Raw genomic sequence first — 20,489 nt, forward strand, 5'->3', positions numbered from 1 at the left:
AATAAAAAAATGGGAAGAGGATATGAATAGACACTTCTCCCAGGAAGAAATACAAATGGCCAACAGATATATGAAAAGATGCTCATCTTCTTTAGCTATTAGAGAAATGCAAATCAAAACGGCAATGAGATACCACCTCACACCTGTTCGATTAGCTGTTATTAGCAAGTCAGGTAATAGCAAATGTTGGAGAGGCTGTGGAGAAAAAGGAACCCTCATACACTGTTGGTGGGAATGTAAAGTAGTACAACCATTATGGAGGAAAGTATGGTGGTTCCTCAAAAAACTGAAAATAGAACTACCTTATGACCCAGCAATCCCTCTACTGGGTATATATCCCAAAACTCAGAAACATTGATACGTAAAGACACATGCAGCCCCATGTTTATTGCAGCATTGTTCACAGTGGCCAGGACATGGAAACAACCAAAAAGCCCATCAATAGATGACTGGATAAAGAAGATGTGGCACATATACACTATGGAATACTACTCAGCCATAAGAAATGATGACTTCGGAACATTTACAGCAAAATGGTGGGATCTTGATAACATGATACGAAGCGAAATAAGTAAATCAGAAAAAAACAGGAACTGTATTATTCCATACGTAGGTGGGACATAATAGTGAAACTAAGAGACATTGATAAGAGTGTGGTGGTTACGGGGGGGGAGGGGGGAATGGGAGAGGGATAGGGGGTGGGAGGGGAAACAAGATAGAAGGTGACAGAGGATAATCTGACTTTGGGTGGTGGGTATGCAACATAATTGAACGACAAGATAACCTGGACTTGTTATCTTTGAATATATGTATCCTGATTTATTGATGTCACCCCATTAAAAAAATAAAATTATAAAAAAAATAAAAAATAAAAAAAAATAAAATAAAAAATAAACAGACAGCCAACTATATGGGAACTGATATTTTCAAACGACAGCTCAGATAAGGGCCTAATATCCAAAATTTACAAAGAACTCATAAAACTCAACAACAAACAAACAAACAATCCAATAAAAAAATGGGAAGAGGACATGAACAGACACTTCTCCCAGGAAGAGATACAAATGGCCAACAGATATATGAAAAGATGCTCAGCTTCATTAGTTATTAGAGAAATGCAAATCAAAACTACAATGAGATACCACCTCACTCCTGTTAGATTAGCTATTATCAACAAGACGGGTAATAGCAAATGTTGGAGAGGCTGTGAAGAAAAAGGAACCCTCATTCACTGTTGGTGGGACTGTAAAGTAGTACAACCATTATGGAGGAAAGTATGGTGGTTCCTCAAAAAACTGCAAATAGAACTACCTTATGACCCAGCAATCCCTCTACTGGGTATATACCCCAAAACCTCAGAAACATTGATACGTGAAGACACATGCAGCCCCATGTTCATTGCAGCACTGTTCACAGTGGCCAAGACATGGAAACAACCAAAAAGCCCTTCAATAGAAGACTGGATAAAGAAGATGTGGCACATATACACTATGGAATACTACTCAGCCATAAGAAATGATGACATCAGATCATTTACAGCATAATGGTGGGATCTTGATAACATTATAAGGAGTGAAATAAGCAAATCAGAAAAAAACAAGAACTACATGATTCCATACATTGGTGGAACATAAAAATGAGACTAAGAGACATGGACAAGTGTGTGGTGGTTACCAAGGGTGGGTGGGGGAGGGAGGACATGGGAGGGAGGGAGGGAGAGAGTTAGGGGGAGGGGGAGGGGCACAGAGAACTAGATGGAGGGTGACGGAGGACAATCTGACTTTGGGCGAGGGGTTTGCAACATAATTTGATGACAAAATAACCTAGACATGTTTTCTTTGAATATATGTACCCAGATTTATTAATGTCATCCCATTACCATTAATAAAAATTTATTAAAAAATAAAATAAAATAAACATCTTTAAGTTCTGTTTACTCCAATATTGATATAAATGGAACCATATAATATAGGTTCTTATAGCTGACATTTTTTCTCATTATGTCATTGAGATGCAACAGATTGCTTTATGGCAATTAGAATAGATTAAGAATCATTCTTGTACATAATACTCCTGTGCAAATATACTAAAATTAGCCTTTATTCTGCTGCTAATACACTTGAGTTGTTCAAGTTGTTTACTATTATAAATAATAATTCTATAAACATTCTCATACATGTTTGTGCTTCACAAATACACATTTCTATTGGGTGTGAAATTTTGACATCTCGTACTCTACTGTTATCTTTATTGGAAGCCACCTTTAAACAAGGCTGCCATGTTTAAAATTGCAGTCTTTCTGCCTCTGTTAGAATTCACATTCTCTTGCCTTTTTCCTATTTTCTTCATAGAACTCAATCTTCATCTGTGTTCTACTCATTTAGTTGACTTATTGTCTATAGTTTGCTCATTAGAATGTAAGTGCCATTAAGGCTAACATTTTTGTTTATTTTGTTAATGACTCTTTTCTCAATGTACAGAAGAGGTACTCAATAACTTTTGCTGAATAAATGAATTACTCTATATGGTACTATGAGTGAAGTTCAATATCCCTTCATATGTTATTATACATTTGTATTTCCTTTCCATATGCTTCCTGTTTGTAGCTACAAAATCCTCAGAATTTTCTATATGAATTTTGAAAATAGAAAAAATTTACTATTTATCTGTTGCATATGTCACAAAATTATTTTCCAGTTTGCTGTTGGTCTTTTGTCTTTGTTTATGATTACTTTTTGGACAATGTTAACTATCTTTTTTTTTTTTTCATTAAGGCCTCTAGGCTTTATGTCCAATTAAAAGAGACTTTTCTCATTTCAAAATTATAAATAAGTTCACAGTGATATCTTTATAGATCTTTTATGTCTACTTTAAATATTTCATCCATCAAAATTTATTCTGTTTTAAAGAAGAAGTTAAGTCCCAGCTTTACTTTTCTTATTCCTGTCTTCCTCACTAATTTGTAATGACATCATTACCATAAAGTCAAGCCAATCATGCTTGAGTCTATTTTCTTCTACTCTGTGTCATTGTTTGGTCTAACATCTCTAGTACCATTTTAAACATTCATTTATTCCTCATGCCAAAGCCTAAAAATTATTTTGTGTTTGTAATATATTTTATTTTACTTTTTTCAAAAGACAGGCTAGCAAAGCCTAAACTTTGTATTTCACAAGCCAGTATCTCTGACTCTCTCTCTGATGCAGCAATTTAAAATGTTCAGAGTCCACAAAAGCAGTATTCAGACTTCTTACATTCACAGAAAGGGGCTCAGGGGCAGGAAAGGTTAGGCCTCAGGCTATTTTCAGGTAAGAGAAGTGGCAGACATTTCTCTGCAAGTCTATGTAAGTTTTTAACTTAACTGAAATGCCTCTAAGGTCCCACCATCCCCCAAACTTTTTCTATGGTGTCCATGACAGAATAGCACTCCTCTCTCATATACACAACTCCATGGGGGAGGGGGGCATCACACAGTCACCAAACATTTTATTCAGCCAGGAAATGGATTTCTGACTCAGTTTAATGGCTAGAGGATGCAAGAGGAAGCACAAAACTGTGGTGAGCCACCTGGATCTTCCTCAGGGTGAGCTGGGCTGGATTTTTGTGAATGGAAGCACTGCCCGTGTTAAAGGTGAATTAAGTTCTAAAAGTCTATGAGTAGTAAATAAGCTGTTTCCTAAAATCCAAGAATGTCCACATTCCTCATCCAGACACAGCCAATTCCTCTTGTACAGCCTCAACGAAAACATAAAATCCCTTAGTGAGCTCTTTTCAGGGGGGAGGGTAGGCCTTGGTAATGATGTGAGATGGATTTTTCATTCTACCCACCAAAAACTACACACACATACACACACACATTCAGACATACATACATATCCATTTTCCAGAAAGTTCTCTATGACTACAGGATCTCAGACTCCAGCCATCACCAGAATGAGAGACAAGCCTGATAGCCTCCCAGATCCTCCCGAGAACACTTCCTAAAGGTCCCAGGTGGTCTCACTCTAAGAGGGAAGCAAGGAAGGGCGTGGCTACTGCTGAGGCATTTGTTTTTTGTCTTAAATCCAATCTGCTGGGCAACATTGTTAGGTTGGGGGCTGGGAGAGGTTCTGTGGGCACCACGTGGTGGATGGCCTGACAGTCCCACCCCACTGTGGTAAGGAGGAAGTGACTGATCCGAGACCAACTAGCATCTCTCAGAACGTCTGGTGGGTTCGGCTTCTACACACCTCGGAAGGGCCTAAGTCCAGCACAGCGAGGGAGCCGTGGGACAGGCCAGGTGGGGAGCACCGCTGGGGAGATCTCCGGCCCAGGGACACACTGGGATTGCACCACTGAGCTGAGGACATAGCTTGCACTCTCCGTGTCCACAAGGTAGACAGTCCCATTCTTAACACTGAAGACAAAGACTTCGCTCTGCTGAGGATTCCAGGCTGGTGAGGTAGGAAGGAGACCAAAGGCGCTGCAGCTCATCTGAGATGCTAGCTTGGGAAGCAGGTGTCCCAGAGTAAAATTCTACTGTCCTTGCTGCAGAAAAGAAACACAGAGTCCTGTGGGGAGACGCAGCAACACAGGTGACCTGCTCAGAATGAGCCTGATATGAATTCAGTCCCATCTGTTGAGTGAGGCTCCAAACCTCCATGCAGAAGTCTTTGCTACCATTGACAGCTTGTGTGCTAGAGCTCATAACGCTGACCGTGTGCTCTGTATCTATGACTGTCTCATTCCCAGACAGCTCCCACAATTCACAAGCACCTGAATAGGAAGCCACTGGGATACCTCTGTCTCCAGTGGTGGGATTCAAATAATTTAACAACTGGTTCTCTGCCCTAATGACTGTTTTAAGTATAAAAAAATGGTACAGTATACCGAAAGTTTATTATTTCATGCATTTAATACTTAAATAAGAATAATAAAAGAAGTAGAACTAGATCACAGAACTATATCATAAGAAAGAATTTTAAGGCCCTGGCGGTAGAGCGTCGGCCTGGTGTGCAGGGGACCCGGGTTTGATTCCCGGCCAGGGCACATAGGAGAAGCGCCCATTTGCTTCTCCACACCCCCCTCCTTCCTCTCTGTCTCTCTCTTCCCCTCCCGCAGCCAAGATTCCATTGGAGCAAAGATGGCCCCGGGTGCTGGGGATGGCTCCTTGGCCTCTGCCCCAGGCGCTAGAGTGGCTCTGGTCTCAGCAGAGCGATGCGCTGGAGGGGCAGAGCATCGCCCCCTGGTGGGCAGAACATGGCTCCTGGTGGGCGTGCCGGGTGGATCCGGTCGGGAGCTTGCGGGAGTCTGTCTGACTGTCTCTCCCCGTCTCCAGCTTCAGAAAAATACAAAAAAAAAAAAAAAAAAAAAGAAAGAATTTTAAAATATTAATGAAAAACTATTAAATAATACCTGACAAAAAACAATACAAGTTGTCACCTTCTCGTTGTTTGGCACTTTTTCTCTTTATGTGATACATTTGTTTACAGAGGTAACAAACGAGGGAATCAAAGTATAGCAAAGGTATAATAAGCTTAATGAAATGAATAAATAAATATTACAAGCATAGTTCCATCATTTTTTTTCACCTATGGACAGAATGAACATTATTATGGGCATTTAGAATACACTGTTGCACAGATGAATGTTAAAAAAGAGTAAGAAATGTAAATTTGTCATTTCCACATTGGGTGGCTGCCCAGGTGCCCACCTTAGAAAGAACCCTGATTACAAGTGCCATTTTAACAACCAGTTGCTGAACTCAACTAAAAATTAGATAATTGGTTTTGCCAAGCTAGTGCAAACTCACTGAATCCCACCACTGTCTGTCTCCCCCTCAAGTGAGGTCAGCCACTCTGGCCTCCCTCTGGACTCCAGAACAACAGAAGCCTTCATGGAGGGTGACACAAAGGTCCTTGAAAAGCCAGAGGGAGCCAGCCCAACAAGCGACCACTCAGGCTGGAGGCCCCAAGCAGGAGCACCCCATCCCACTGGTACCATGCAGCCTACAGCGGAAACTCCATACAGGTGGGCACAGGGACACTAGAGCAGGCAGGTTTTCCTTCCTTATCTCCAAAGTTCCAATGCCAATCTAGACCCACATTGGATGCCTGTGGGAGAGTCAGCTCCGACAGTCCCCATGTGCTGTAATATAGTTTAAACTCTTGTCCAAGCTGTTGCTTGCAAATATCATCTCTCATTCAGTTAGCTGTTCTTTTGTTTTGTTGTCTTTTCTTTTTCTGTGCAGAAGCTTTGTGGTTTAATATAGTCCCATTCATTTATTTTTGCCTTTACTTCTCTTATCTTTGGGGTCAAATTGATAAAACGTTCTCTGCAACCAAGGTCCTCAAGTTTAGTACATACTTATGTTTTATCCTATGTTATTCATTGTTTCAAATCTTATATTTAAGTCTTTGGTCCATTTTGAATTAATTTTTGTATATGGGGACAAACTGTAATCTAGTTTTCATTCTTTTGCATGTGGCTTTTCAATCTTTCAGTACCATATATTGAAGAGCCTTTTTTTCCCCTCCATTATGTGTTTTTTGGCTCCTATGTCAAAAATTATTTACCCATATACATGTGGCTTTATTTCTGGGCTCTTAAATTTGTTCCCTTGATGAGTGTTTCTTTTGAGGGGGGGCAATGCCATGCTGTTTTGATCATCATAGCTCTGTAGTGTAATTTGTTGTGCTGTATGCATCTCTTACATCTGACTGTTCTTGAGTTATATCTTTTTATAATAAATTAATCATCTAGTAAGTATAATGGTTTTCTCAGTTATCTGCAGCTCTAGAAATTTAATCAAATCCAAGGAGGGGTGCCATTGGAACCTTTGATTTATAGCCATTTGATCAAAAGACCAGGTAATAACTTGGGAATTTTGACTGGCGTCTGAATGTGGGGTGGAGAAGTCTTGTAGGACTGAAACCTTAACCTGTGGGATCTAATACTCTCTTTAGAAAGACAGTTTTATAAACGGATTGAATTGTAGTATAGATAAAATTGGCATGGTGGTATGGGAAATAAACCTTCCCCTCACCACATACACATACAAGAATTAGTGACCGGAATACATACATACATACTACAACAAGAACATTTTAAGATATTGTATATATAAGAATAGTGATTATTTAGATTTGGGATAGGAAGTATAAAGAGAATAAATTAAGCAGTATTTCCTAGATTTTTGGAAGAAAAACACAATGTAATACAGAATAGTTTCTTACCTGAGGAACTATTTCTTCTCATTTTCTTTAACAGTACTGCTTTTCTTCCATCTCCTAAATACAGGAGTAATTCATTTTATTGTGCTTCACTTTGTCCTTCACAGATAATATATTTTATTTTTACAAATTGAAGGTTTGTGGTAACTCTACATTGAGCAAGTCTATCAGCACCATTTATCCAACAGCAGATGCTCAATTCATATCTCTGTGTCATATTTTAGTAAATTTCATAATGTTTCAAACTTTGATATTGTTATATTTGTAATGGCAATCTGTGATCAGTGATTTTTTGATGCTAGTATTATAATTCTTTTGGGGTACCACAAACATATCACATAAGATGGCAAACATAATCAATAAATGTGTTTTCTGACTGATTGTTCCATTTCTTTTCCTCTTCTCCCTATTCCCTGAGACACAAAAATGTTAAAATTAGGCCAGTTAATAACCTGGCAATGACTTCTAAGTGTGCAAGTAAAAGAAAGAGTTGCACATCTCTCATCTTAAATCAAGAGCAAGAAATGATTAAGCTCGGTGAGAAAGTCACATCAAAAACCTGGAGAGGACAAAGCTAGTTCTCTTGTCTAACTCTTAGCCAAGTTGTGAATGCAAAAGAAAAGTTTTTGAATGAAATGGATACGGCTTCTCCAGTGAATGCATGTGGGATAAAGTAAAACACCCTTATTACTCATATGTAGTAAGTTTTAGTGATCTAGGTAGAAGTTCAAATTAGCCACAACATTCCCTTAAGGCTTAAGCCAAAATCTAATCCAGAGCAAGGCCTTAATTCTCTTCAATTCTATGAGGACCAAGAAAGCAAAGGAAGTTGCAGAAGAAAAGGTAAAATTATTAGAGGTGAGTTCAAGAGGTTTAAGGGGAATAAAAGCCATTGCCCTAGCAAAAAAAAGTGCAAGGTGAAGCAGCAAGTGCTGATGTAGAAGCCACAGCAAGTTATCCAGAAGATCTAGCTAAGATAATAAAGGTAGATACACTAAACAACAGATTTACAGTGTAGACAAAATAGCCTTATATTGGAAGAAGATGCCAGGTAGGATTTTCATAGCCTATGAGAAGTCAATGCCTGGCTTCAAAGCTTCAAAGGGCAGGCTGACTCTCTTGTTAGGGCAGGGGTCCCCAAACTACGGGCCACGGGCCGCATGCGGCCCCCTGAGGCCATATATCCAGCCCTCGCCGCACTTCCGGAAGGGGCACCTCTTTCATTGGTGGTCAGTGAGAGGAGCATAGTTCCCATTGAAATACTGGTCAGTTTGTTGATTTAAATTTACTAGTTCTTTAATTTAAATATTGTATTTGTTCCCATTTTGTTTTTTTTACTTTAAAATAAGATATGTGCAGTGTGCATAGGGATTTGCTCATAGTTCTTTTATAGTCCGGCCCTCCAACGGTCTGAGGGACAGTGAACTGGCCCCCTGTGTGAAAAGTTTGGGGACCCCTGTGTTAGGGACTAATGCAGCTGGTGACTTTAAATTAAAGTGCTTATTTTCCATTCTGAAAGTCTAAGAGCCCTTAAGAGTTATACTAAATCCACTCTGCCTGTGCTCTATAAATACAACAACAAAGCCTGGATGACAGCACATCTGTTTACAATGTGGTTTACTGAATATTTGAAACAAACTGTTGAGACCTAGTGCTCAGAAAAAAAAGATTCTTTTCAAAAAATTATTACTCATTGATGATATACCTTGTTACTCACGATGTAGATGTATATGCTGTGATGGAGATGTGTATGACATTAATGTTTTCATGCCTTCTAACACAACATCTATTTTGTAGCCCGTGGGTAAAAATTAATTTTGATGTCAAGTTTTATGATTTAGAAAATACATTTTACCTTTCTATAGCTGCCATAGTAATTCCTCTAATGGGTCTGGGAAAAGCACATTGAAAATCTGAGAAGTACCGTATTTACCATTCTAGATACCATTAAGAACATTGGTATGTGCCTGACCTGTGGTGGCACAGTGGGTTAAAGTGACCTGGAATACTGAGGTCACTGGTTCGAAACCCTGGGCTTGCCCAGTCAAGGCATATATGGGATTTGATGCTTCCTGCTACTCTCCCCTTCTCTCTCTCTCTCTCTCTCTCTCTCTCTTGCTCTCGCTCTCTTTCTCTCCCTCCCTCTCTCTTTCTCTCCTCTCTGAAAAAAGAATTGAATAAATAAAGTCTTCAAAAAAAAGAACATTGGTATGCATGGGAAGAGGTCAAAATATCAACACTAACAGGAGTATCCAAGAAGTTGATTCTAATCTTCATGGATGAGTTTTAAGGTTTAAGGACTTCAGGGGAGGAAGTAACTGCTGATGTGGTAGAAATAGCAATAGAACCTGAAGATTTCACTGAATTGCTGCAATCTCCTGATAAAACTTTAACAGATGAGGGGTTTCTTGTTATGAATGAGCAAAAAAGTAGATTTCTTAAGATGCTGCATAGTCCTCAAGAAGGTGGTGTGAAAATTGTTGAAATGGTAACAAAGGATTTAGAATATTACATAAACTTAGTTGATAAAACAGTGACAGGGTTTGAGAGTATTGACTTCAGATTTGAAAGAAATTCTACTGTGGGTAATATCCTATCCAAACAGCATGGCATGCTACAGAAAAATCATTCATGGAAGAAGAGTCAATTAATGTGACAGGCATTATTTTCTTATTTTAAGTAGTTGACACAGCCACTCAAACCTTCAGCAGACACCACCCTGTTCAGTCAGCAGTCATCAGCATCTACATGACATGCACCCTCCACCAGACAAAAAGTTATGACTTGTTGAAAGCTGAGATAATAGTTAGGAGTTTTTAACTATAAAATATTTTTTTAAATTAAGATGTATACATTGTTTTTTATACATAATGCTACTATACATTTAATTACTACACTATAGGATAAACATAACTTTCATATGCACTGGGATATAAAAGTCACACAATTTTGTGTGACACGCCTCATTGTGATATTCACTTAACTGCCATGGTCTGGAACCATACTCTACTACCCTCCTCCACCTCCCTTACCCCACCTTCCACTCCTGTAATCCCCACACTGCTGTCTGTGTAAATTTTTTTCCTTGCTTAATCCCTTCACCTTTCTCATTGATCCCTCCAACCCCTGTCTTCTCTGACAGCTGTCAGTCTGCTCTTCATTTTCTAGGAGTCTGTTTCTATTTTGTTTGTTAGTTTATTTTGTTCATTGTATTCCATATAAAAGTGAAATCATGTGATACTTGTCTTTCTCTGACTGGTTTATTTCACTTCGCATTAAAATAGAGAAGGACAACATTTTACCTTTTGTGGCAGCATGGATGGACATGGAAGAAATCTAATTTGTAATGATAATTCTTAGGGTGGGTGTGGGTGAGAAATTTGATATTCCTTCATTGCTGAGTTGGTGGGTGTATAATTTGTAAAACCTTTCTGGAGAAGAATTTTGTAATAGATATTTTGCCTTAAAAATTGTTAATTTATCTTGCAAACATTGTTACCTTTTACTCTAGCATTTCTACACTAAGAAAGTGACTCCAATAAAATATTTGAATGCTTACACATTTTGTAAGGATATTTACTTGAGTAATTATAGCAGTTGGTAACAATCTAAATATGCCTTATGAGAAAATTCTTATGTGAATTGGAAAAATTAATTTTGTTATTTTATCCTCAAATACATAATACTTCAGCACCAGATCTAAGGTTTCTTTCAAATTGGGGTCTCTGCACTGCCAAGTCAAGGCTTGAATTGAGAGTATAGATGGGAGAACCTTCAGAGGCCTATAAAAACATTCAAGATAGATTCTTAGGTTCTATCTGTGAATCCTATGACTTTGACATAATATGAATCTATTACATCACATGACTTGAACTCTGTCACATACTGACTTAGTTTACCATATGCTGGGCATAATAAAACCTCTCTTTATGTCTATCAGAACTTCCCTGAAAGATTAACTTCCCTTGAGAAAACAGTATCATCATCATCATCATCATCATCATCATCATCGGGATGATTTATTTGTACTGTGTCTGTTTGGTTTAGCTGGGAACTAGTTTACAGACCACCCTTCTTTAAATAGTTCTGAGTCACAGTTGACTAAAAAATACACTTGCATAAAATTCAGAGGATGGATATAAAGATGCAGGGGTGGGCTCCTATTTCTTCTTTACTCTTTAGCTCTTCTTATCAATTTCTGACTATTGATCAAGAACAGCTCCAGGCTTACTCCAAAATGCTGATGGTGAGATCTACACGGAGAAGACACTCTCTCTTACACCTTGCTAAGAACTTTCCCTTTATAGTTTAGGGTTGCCAGGTAAAATACAAGAACCTCATTTAAATTTTAGATAATTTTTTTTTAATCTATGTCCCCAAAGACTGCAAGTGTTGACTAGATTGGTAACAATATAATTTACCCTAATAGAGGATAGTAGAGTAGTCCTGAATAGGTTGAAGGATTATCTTGATGCTTTTTTTTTTTAATTTTATAAGGCACACTCTTAGGTAAGAGGTGCTTTTTTTATTTTATTTTATTCATTTTAGAGAGGAGGGGGAGAGACAGAGAGAGAGAGAGAGAGAGGAGAGACAGAGAGAGAGAAGGGGGAGGAGCTGGAAGCATCAACTCCCATATGTGCCTTGACCAGGCAAGCCCAGGGTTTCGAACTGGCGACCTCAGCATTTCCTGGTCAACGCTTTATCCACTGCGCCACCACAGGTCAGGCTTATCTTGATGCTTTATCTTCACACCCAAAGTCCTTTACTGCAAGGGCATGCTTAATCTAAAAAAAATTGCTTGTTGTTTATCTGAAATTTTCATTTAACTAGGCATCCTGTAGTTTTACTTGTTGGATCTAACTCTTCTAGCTTTGGTGAGTTGATATTCTTGTTTTTTTAATTAACTATCTCATGACCCTTTCTCCAAGCCTCCAGCTCCCCTTCCAAACATTAGCTCTTTCAGCTTCTTCTATAATTGTATAAGGTCTACTCCATAGACTAAATTGCCCTCCCTACAATATTCATACAAATCCTGTTCCTTTGATTTTCAATTTTTATTATAGTAATAATGATGACAATAAAAAAACAGTAAGTTATAAGGTATGCCAAATCCTGTATTAAGCACCTTACAATAATCTATATTGGTTTCTGTTATATATTCCCATTTAAATCTAATACATCTTACAACTCATTAATACATTTATATACCAATTTTTATTGATTTCAGATATTCTATACTCTTTTGTTCTTCTCTATTTTTCCTTAAAGGAAATATGAGTTAGTTATTCAGATATCTGTATCTGATAATAAAAGAAACTGAGGCACCATCAGTTTTAGAGGAACTTTTGAGGCCATAAATTGAATTAATGGAACACTTGGAAGTAGAATTTACCATCTCTGAGATCCCAAGCTGCTGTCTTGACTTTTGTGCTGAGCAAGACTATATGTCTTTAGAAGAGAAACAAAAATAAATCAATGTTCATTAAATTTCTATATCCTATGCAGAGACATTTATTCTTAGATCAAAATGTCCAAATGTAATTTACTCCATAAGTTCTAATATTTATTTCTAATCCATTGTTTTCATGTCCCTTTGTTGTTCCTGTGAAATCAAATTCTATATTCCTTATCAAATATGTTTGAGTTCAGTTTCTGAACATAAGCAGAGTTTTTATGTAAGTGCCCTATAAGACTTGAACAATGGGTTATATATGTAACTCAGAGTGTATATTTTAAATAATTCCTGGAATTTCTTGCTTTTTGAGAAGCTCTTTCTTTAAGATGAAATTTTGATGAAAAAGTTTTGGACAAAAATTGAAGAAAAAAGCCAAATATTTAAGGAAATGAGGTAAACTCATTGATATACAAACTTTCAAAAAAAGAGTAATACCAAGAACTATCCTTAGCAAGTCAAACCTAGAAACTATTTCATGAAGAAAAATGTGATTTCAATGTAATTCCACATTGCTATGAAATATCTAAGCATGATAAATATATTTTTATTTTGTTCTATTATTGATTAAATACAGAATTTCTAACAACAATTATTCAATTTCTCCTCCTTTAGTTATTTGAAGGACATTTGGCAAATATAAGTTATTTTCTTCTAGAGGTCAAACTCCTATCACCTCTTCTTACTGTATCTATATTGAAAAAAAATTTTTTTGAAGAAGAATGTGGTCTGGTTGTGCCCTATTTAATGTTCAGCATAGAGTAAGAGAAGAATAAAAAGAAAAAAAACTTGCCTAGACCAGGAAGACTGATATCAGAGATCTGGTTTTAGTTTCATAAATTATTGTTTATTATCATAGTACTCATAAACATATTTCTCAGCTGAAATTAGATGTAGTGATTTATAAAACCTATCATGTAATTTCATAGCAAGGTTATTCTATAAGTTGTCCACAATTATCAAACAAAATAATTACAATTATATAATGTTCCAATATAGTGACTTAGAGCAAAGTTTCTTGAACCTTCTCTGATGAAAGACAAGTTGTTTATTCCGACCCATTGTAAACCAGTATTTTGTAAAATAAAATAACCAAATTACTGTAAAAGGCCATTTATTTCAATGAGACAATATCAAATAGCTATAAAAGTTTTCATATACTTATCTTGTTATAGACATGTCCCAGTTGATGGAGCACCCTTTCAGTTTCATTGCTTAATAGTATAGTATTTGGTATTTAATTGTTTGTGTTTAAATTCTCTCTGCTATATTCCATTTACTTTGCAACCATGTTTAATTTACTTAAATAAATATGAAAATAATATTAGTACCTTCTCTAAACTTTGCTCTGAGGATTTAATGAGATATAGTTAACCCTTGAACAATGCAGGGGATGAAAGGTAGTGGTGCTGACCCCCTGTGCCATTGAAATTCATGTATAACTTTATACTTTCCAAAAACTTAACTACTAATAGCCTACTGTAAAACAGAAGCATTACTGATAATAGTCAGTTAGCACGTATTTTGTATGTTTTATGTATTATATGCTATATTCTTACAATAAAGTAAGTTAAAGAAAAGAAAGTATTATTAAGAAAATAGTAAGAAAGTGAAAATACATTTATAGTATTTATTGAAAAAAATCTTCAGTTCAAACTCATGTTCTTCAAGGGTCAATTAAACTATACATGAAACACTAGAAAGAATGTCTAGCACATCCTACAGAGACAATAAAAGTAAGTAATTATAATTATTGCATATAGTTTTATAACACACACAGTGCTTTCCCTGTATATCATTTCATTTATCTCTTACAAAATCTCTGTGTGGATAGGCTAAGGAAGTTGATTACCCTCCATTGTACAGTTGAGAAAACCAAGAGTCAAGTGTTTAAATAGTTGCACAGCTGGTAAGTGATAAAGCCAGGAGCTAAATTTAATGCTAGTTCTTCCTGTTCCATCCTCCCCTTCAAGGCATGTCAAAAGCTAAATGAGTAGTTTTCTTCATATAAAATAAAGTTTTCCTGTTGTTTCCTGAGCCTCTTGGTCTCATGACATAACTTTACAAAAAACAGGACCATTTAGCGATACTAGGATTTCTTGATCTCCTCTCGTTTTGTAGACTTCTTTTATAGCAGAGGTTCTTGTTACCTCTGTACTTCCCTTTCCTTTTCATAGCTATTGAAGAGCAAGTTTTGTACAATTTATGCTTTCAGCACAGAGTACAATATAGCTGGTTAATGTGATGGAAGCTATATTTTAGATGTTGGAAATATCAATTCAAAAGTAATTTCCAACACTAAGATGAGAGAAACAGCCATCTCTTTTCATGTGTTAGTGAGTGGTCTGACTAACCTTTTATATTTGAATGTGTCCAGATGATATAAAGGTTTCTTTGGTCAAGGTTTGGATATTTTACTTTCACGAGTCCAAAGAAATGTTTACTACTTCCTGTGGTTAGATCTTGCATATGAATTCTCATAGAGTAAGGTACATAGGAAATTCATACGGGACATTAAATAGTCTAGTAATTATGATCTCTATTTAACTCAGATTAAAAAAAAAGAAGAACCAAAGCCAAAATGTGTTAAAAGAACAAAATTTCCTTATGTTTGTAAATTAAGGAGGGAGTTACAAAAAGCATTTTCTGCAGATGCATTTTCTCCAATAATGCCTTCAGGGAAACTTACATTCAGAAAAGAAAACTATTCAATTATACAGCAGCTCAAAATGAGCTTAGTGTAAACAAGTCATTGTCTACTACTCTAAATAAAATAATGAACATTCCATTAGCTAATTTATAAACCAAATGATAATAATGATTAAAAAAACCCAAGGGTGAAGGTAAACCAAAGTATCCAGAAGTATGTCTATGTGTTACACAGTATATCAAACTCTACAGGAATGAGTCCTTTAGGATGAAACACTCTTTCTTCTGTCAAAAGTGTCAAGTAAACAGAATCACTCAACCTCACTTGTTTAGGAGCAGCCCTGTGCTCTAAAAACTCTGATCTGAGGTCAGGAGTGTTACAGCAACCATGACGGAATGTAAGATTCTATTTTGCCCTAGACTCTTTGTTTATTGCACATAAAGGATTTCACATTGGAAAAGTATAGGGAATTACAGACATTACACCATTAGTGGTCAAAAAGCAAATGAGCTTTACTTGGAAAGTAAAGCAGTCCTGATCTAATAGACAGAATTTGGGAGCTGACTGCAGCGAACATGGTAAGAAGCTCAATTTCATTAAAGGTAAAGGGAGATTACCAGGGTGGATATAATATTGCATACAATTTGCTTATGTATTCTCTTTGCTATATATTCTCAATAAATGATCCAAAATTTTGGTATCAGAATAAAAGCATAAATATAAATGAGAAATAAGAATTCTGGTTAAAATGAAGAAACCCATGATTAATTTGAGTTCCCTCAGAAACAGACCCTGAGGCTAGGATTTGAATAGCAGTTGATTGGCAGGTGGTCTCAGAAAACATGGTTAGGAAAGTGAAGAAGTGAGGCAGAAAAGGGTAAGCAGAAGATTAAGGCTACATTTTCAAGAAAGTTACCACTGGGGAAAACTGGAGGGTAATCTTAAATAGAAGTGCTGAGGTCGCTATAGGGCAGGTGCCTCAGAGTTAGCTAAATCCAGGAGTTGAACAGCTAGAGTACTTGTATACAAAATTCATCGTTGGTTGGGAAGGAGAGAAGATTACATATTAACAATAGTGATCAGATGTGTTAATACCTCCAGGTAACTGGATGTCCACAAAGACCTTAAAATGGTGAGGCCACAGAAGATATACTTAGGGCCTCTGCTACCATTTGTGAAACCAGATTTCCTTTGAATTTTATAGCAATTGGTGGTATATCCTTGGGAATTTATACATGTACATTTGACTTAGGAATTATCTTTATTGGTTTTCAAATGTAGAAGAGTGACTGGTATAAAGGTATAAAACTCCAATAGATTGATGTACAAGATAATAAAGTGGAAAGAATAAATGCCTTGGAGTTAGATAGATCAAGATTTGAATCTTAGTTTACCAGCCAAGTAAATTTGAACAAGAAATTGTGTGTGCTTCATGTTTGTTTTCTTTTCTTTTCTTTTTTAATTAAGTGAGAGTTGGGGAGGCAGAGAGACAGACTCCTGCATGCACCCTGACCAGGATCCACCTGGCAAGCCCCCTAGGGGGCAATGTTCCATCTGGGGCACTGTTCCATTGCTCAGGAACTGAGCTATTTTAACAACTGACGTGAGGCAATGGAGTCATCCTCAGCACCCAGGGCTAACTTGCTCAAAACTATTTGAGACATGGCAGGAGGGAAAGAGAGAGACAAGGAAGAAGAGGAGAAACAGAGAATCATATGGTTGTTTATCCTGTGTGCCCTGACTGGGAATCGAACCCGGGACTTCTACATGCAGGGCTGACACTCTATCACTGAGCGAACTGGCCAGAGACTGTTTTCTTTATTGTTAAAATGAGTAAATATGCATTTTGCAGAGTTGTGATAATATAGTGTAAGCTCCTAGTCCAATTCTTGGAATATAGTAGTATGTCAATGAAGATAGGTTGTGATCACCATCTTCACCAGGACCCCCTCCTACCACTACAATCAGTGACAGTAACATCATAACCACCATAAGCACCATCAACACCATCATCAACATCATCTTCATTTCTTTCTTGCTCAAAATGCTTGGAGGTTTCAATGCAAAAATGAAATATATATCTTTCTATATACTGGGAAAAAAATCATAACAATCTTCAATCTTTAAAAATATGTGATAAGGGGTCACGATTTTTCTGACATAAAATTTCTCTATTTTCATTGCACTTAACATCGGATGTACACTGCTTATGTTAGAAAACTTGGACAAGTACTAACTAACAGACACTAACAGCTTCAAGGGAACAGTCATGTAAATAACTATTTAAAAAATATTTAAAGTAGTCATTACAGAAATTCTCCAAATTACTACATATTTTATGACAATCTATTTTCTAAAATGAATAAACAGGATGAAGCCATTTAGTTAAAATGCCAGTTAGTAGCATCTCTATACAACCAGGTGCACCATTTTATGGCTCCAGACATGGATTTAACACAGTAATTCCCTTTCCTCTCTTCTAAAAATTATAGCATTAAAAAACTACTAGTTATATAAAGTAACTCTACCACCTGGTGATCACTGATTGAGTTTACATACATAAAGAATTTGGACAATTTAGATTTTCAAAAGTATGGTGACCTGAATCTGCTACTTTTTATGCAATACCTCAGTGAATCAGATGTGAAAAACCTAGAAATTGTTTCACCTTAGCTGAAAAATCCAATGATCCTCATAATGATAGCTCAACTCTTCCCTGTATATTATCTAGCTCCATGATTTTAAACTCCGCATATTTTTTATCAATAGTCTTGTCTTGTATTTGAATGTCTTTCGTCGACCCACCCCTTGCTTCAATATCTTTTTTAGAATGACTAGTAAGTATCTCAGTACTAAAATGTTTATTCCAACTCCTCTATACCAATGTGCTCATCCTCCAAGCAAATCTTTGGGAGTCATCTTTGATTTTTTTTCTTTTCAATCCATCAGTTCTAAAGGTTTGACCTCCAAAACATTTCCTGACCCTATCTATTCCCACTTCTCCCATCAATTGCAAACCATCGTTGTTTGTTGTTGGAACTACTTCCAGATCTATTCATTTACTTCCTGTTCCAAACCCTACAAGTCTTTATCAACCAATCTGAAAAGACATTAAAAAAAAAAAACCTGAAAAATAAACTTGAATCAGATCCTATCACTTTTATGCTTAAAAGTTTCCAGTGGTTTCGGATCATACTCCAAAAATTTTTTAAATGCTTATCAAACATAGCCTACATGGCCTTTTGTATGTTGAAACCCTTATTTCCAGCATTCTCCCTCCTGTTTTCCAGGCAGTAACTTTGTTTTTCAAGAATATACCAAGTCTCTTCCTGATTGTGGGCTTGCTTTCCTCTCATCTGGAATGTTCTGTTTATAGATCTTTTTAAGACTAGCTCTTTATAATTCAGTTCTGAGCTCAAATATCATCCCTTGGAAGAGCTTGCTTAAGCAATCCTATTTAATATCTCCTCCATATCTTCTTTAGACACCCTAGCTATGATGTGTTTTTTTCTTTATATCATTCACAACTCTTTAAAATGGTCTTGTTTATTCCCCTCTCAATTTACTATATTCTGAAAGCTGTGAACTCAAATATCTGATTTTTCATCCCAATAAACTTGCTTTCTGTTTGAGCTCTATCCCTTCATGGGCCACAATGCTTTGAAAGAAAATGTCAAAACTGAATTTCACCCAGAATGCTTTGATCTTTCTAGAGTAACACCTTCTCCAGGTTCTCCTGCTTATATGTGAGCAGATTTATTATAAGAAATTAGCTCACATGATTATGGAGGCTGAGTAGTCCCGAGATCTGTAGTCCACAAGTTAGAGCTTTAGGAAAACTGATGCTGTAGCTCCACTCCAAGTCGGAAGGCCTGAAGGAAGATCAGGAGTGATGTAGGTACTAGTCTGAAGGCCTGAAGGCTCAAGACCCACAAAGAGCAGATGTTTTAGTTTGAGTCCAAAGTCAGCAAAAAACTAATGTCCCAGGTCTAGGCAGTCAGGCAGAAGGAATTTCCTCTTAGCTTTTTGTTCTATTCAAGTCTTCAATTGGATGAGGCTAAATCCCATTGCAAAGTAACCTGCTTTATTCAATCTGTGAATTCAAATGTTAATCTTACATAAAAACACCTTTCCAGAGGCACCCACAAAAACATTTTACCAAATGTCAAGACACTGGTGACCCAGTCAAATTAGCACATAAAGGTAACTATCACATTCCCTAAGTAGATTTGAGTTCAGTGAAAAAAGAAAACTTTCTCAAATATTTACTTATTTATGTTGCTTTCTCTCACATACAAATTGTGTGTGTCACTCTTTAAATGGCTCAATATTTTGTTATGTAAAAAATTAAGGATGGATTTCAGCAGGACAGGTATATAAAAGCTTTTAACAAAGTTTTAAAGAGAGTAGGCCAGGTATTGTTACTTACATTTTATAATTTAAGTGTCATGAAATGCAAATAATAATGACTTAAAGTTATAGAGAAATAAGAGTGTATAGTAGGTTTCAGATGTACCTAATTCAGAGCTATGCTACAGCATCTCTATGACTTATTTATTTTTAAAACTTTATTTATTCATTTTAGAGAGGAGAGAAGGAGAAGAGAGAGAGAGAGGAGAGGGGAGGAGCAGGAAGCATCAACTCTCATATGTGCCTTGATCAGGTAATCCCAGGGTTTTGAACCGGTGACCTCAGCATTCCAGGTCGACACTTTATCCACTGCGCCACCACAGGTCAGGCTCTCTATGACTTTATTGGTTCTGTTCTAAATAAAATGTTAGCATTGTTCTCAAGATAGAGTATTTTATAGGCTCACAATAATTAAAGAAATTCCAGGCTTCATTTCCACTATTAGGAAGAATAAAATATCAGTTTCTCCTAATTCTTCCATAAAGTCTTTATAAATGTGTTAAGTGAGTCATCCTTAGCTAAATTCCTAAATAACTGAAATACATTTAATGTTTTTATTTTAGTATCTGGTACATTTTTAACAAATGTTATCCATTGGTAGCAATGTTTCTTTCCCTTCTAACTATTTTTACATTTCAACTTGCATGTCTTACCCTATGATCCCAAAGAAGAAACAAAAAGTAATCTTGATCTCTTCTGTCTTGTACCTGAAGGTTTAGTGTGACTGAAATTTAACTATTTGTTATGCTGAAAGTAAATTGTTGGG

The 20,489-nt window shown here is 36.6% G+C and overlaps 1 pseudogene; it reads right to left on the bottom strand.

Moving 5' to 3' along the window:
• Nucleotides 1–3,999: 3,999 nt before the first annotated feature.
• LOC136329990 (methylosome protein WDR77 pseudogene) lies at nucleotides 4,000–6,182 on the bottom strand (annotated as a pseudogene).
• Nucleotides 6,183–20,489: the final 14,307 nt, after the last annotated feature.

The sequence above is a fragment of the Saccopteryx bilineata genome, chromosome 3, assembly GCF_036850765.1.
Source record: "Saccopteryx bilineata isolate mSacBil1 chromosome 3, mSacBil1_pri_phased_curated, whole genome shotgun sequence".
Classification (NCBI taxonomy): Eukaryota; Metazoa; Chordata; class Mammalia; order Chiroptera; family Emballonuridae; genus Saccopteryx; species Saccopteryx bilineata.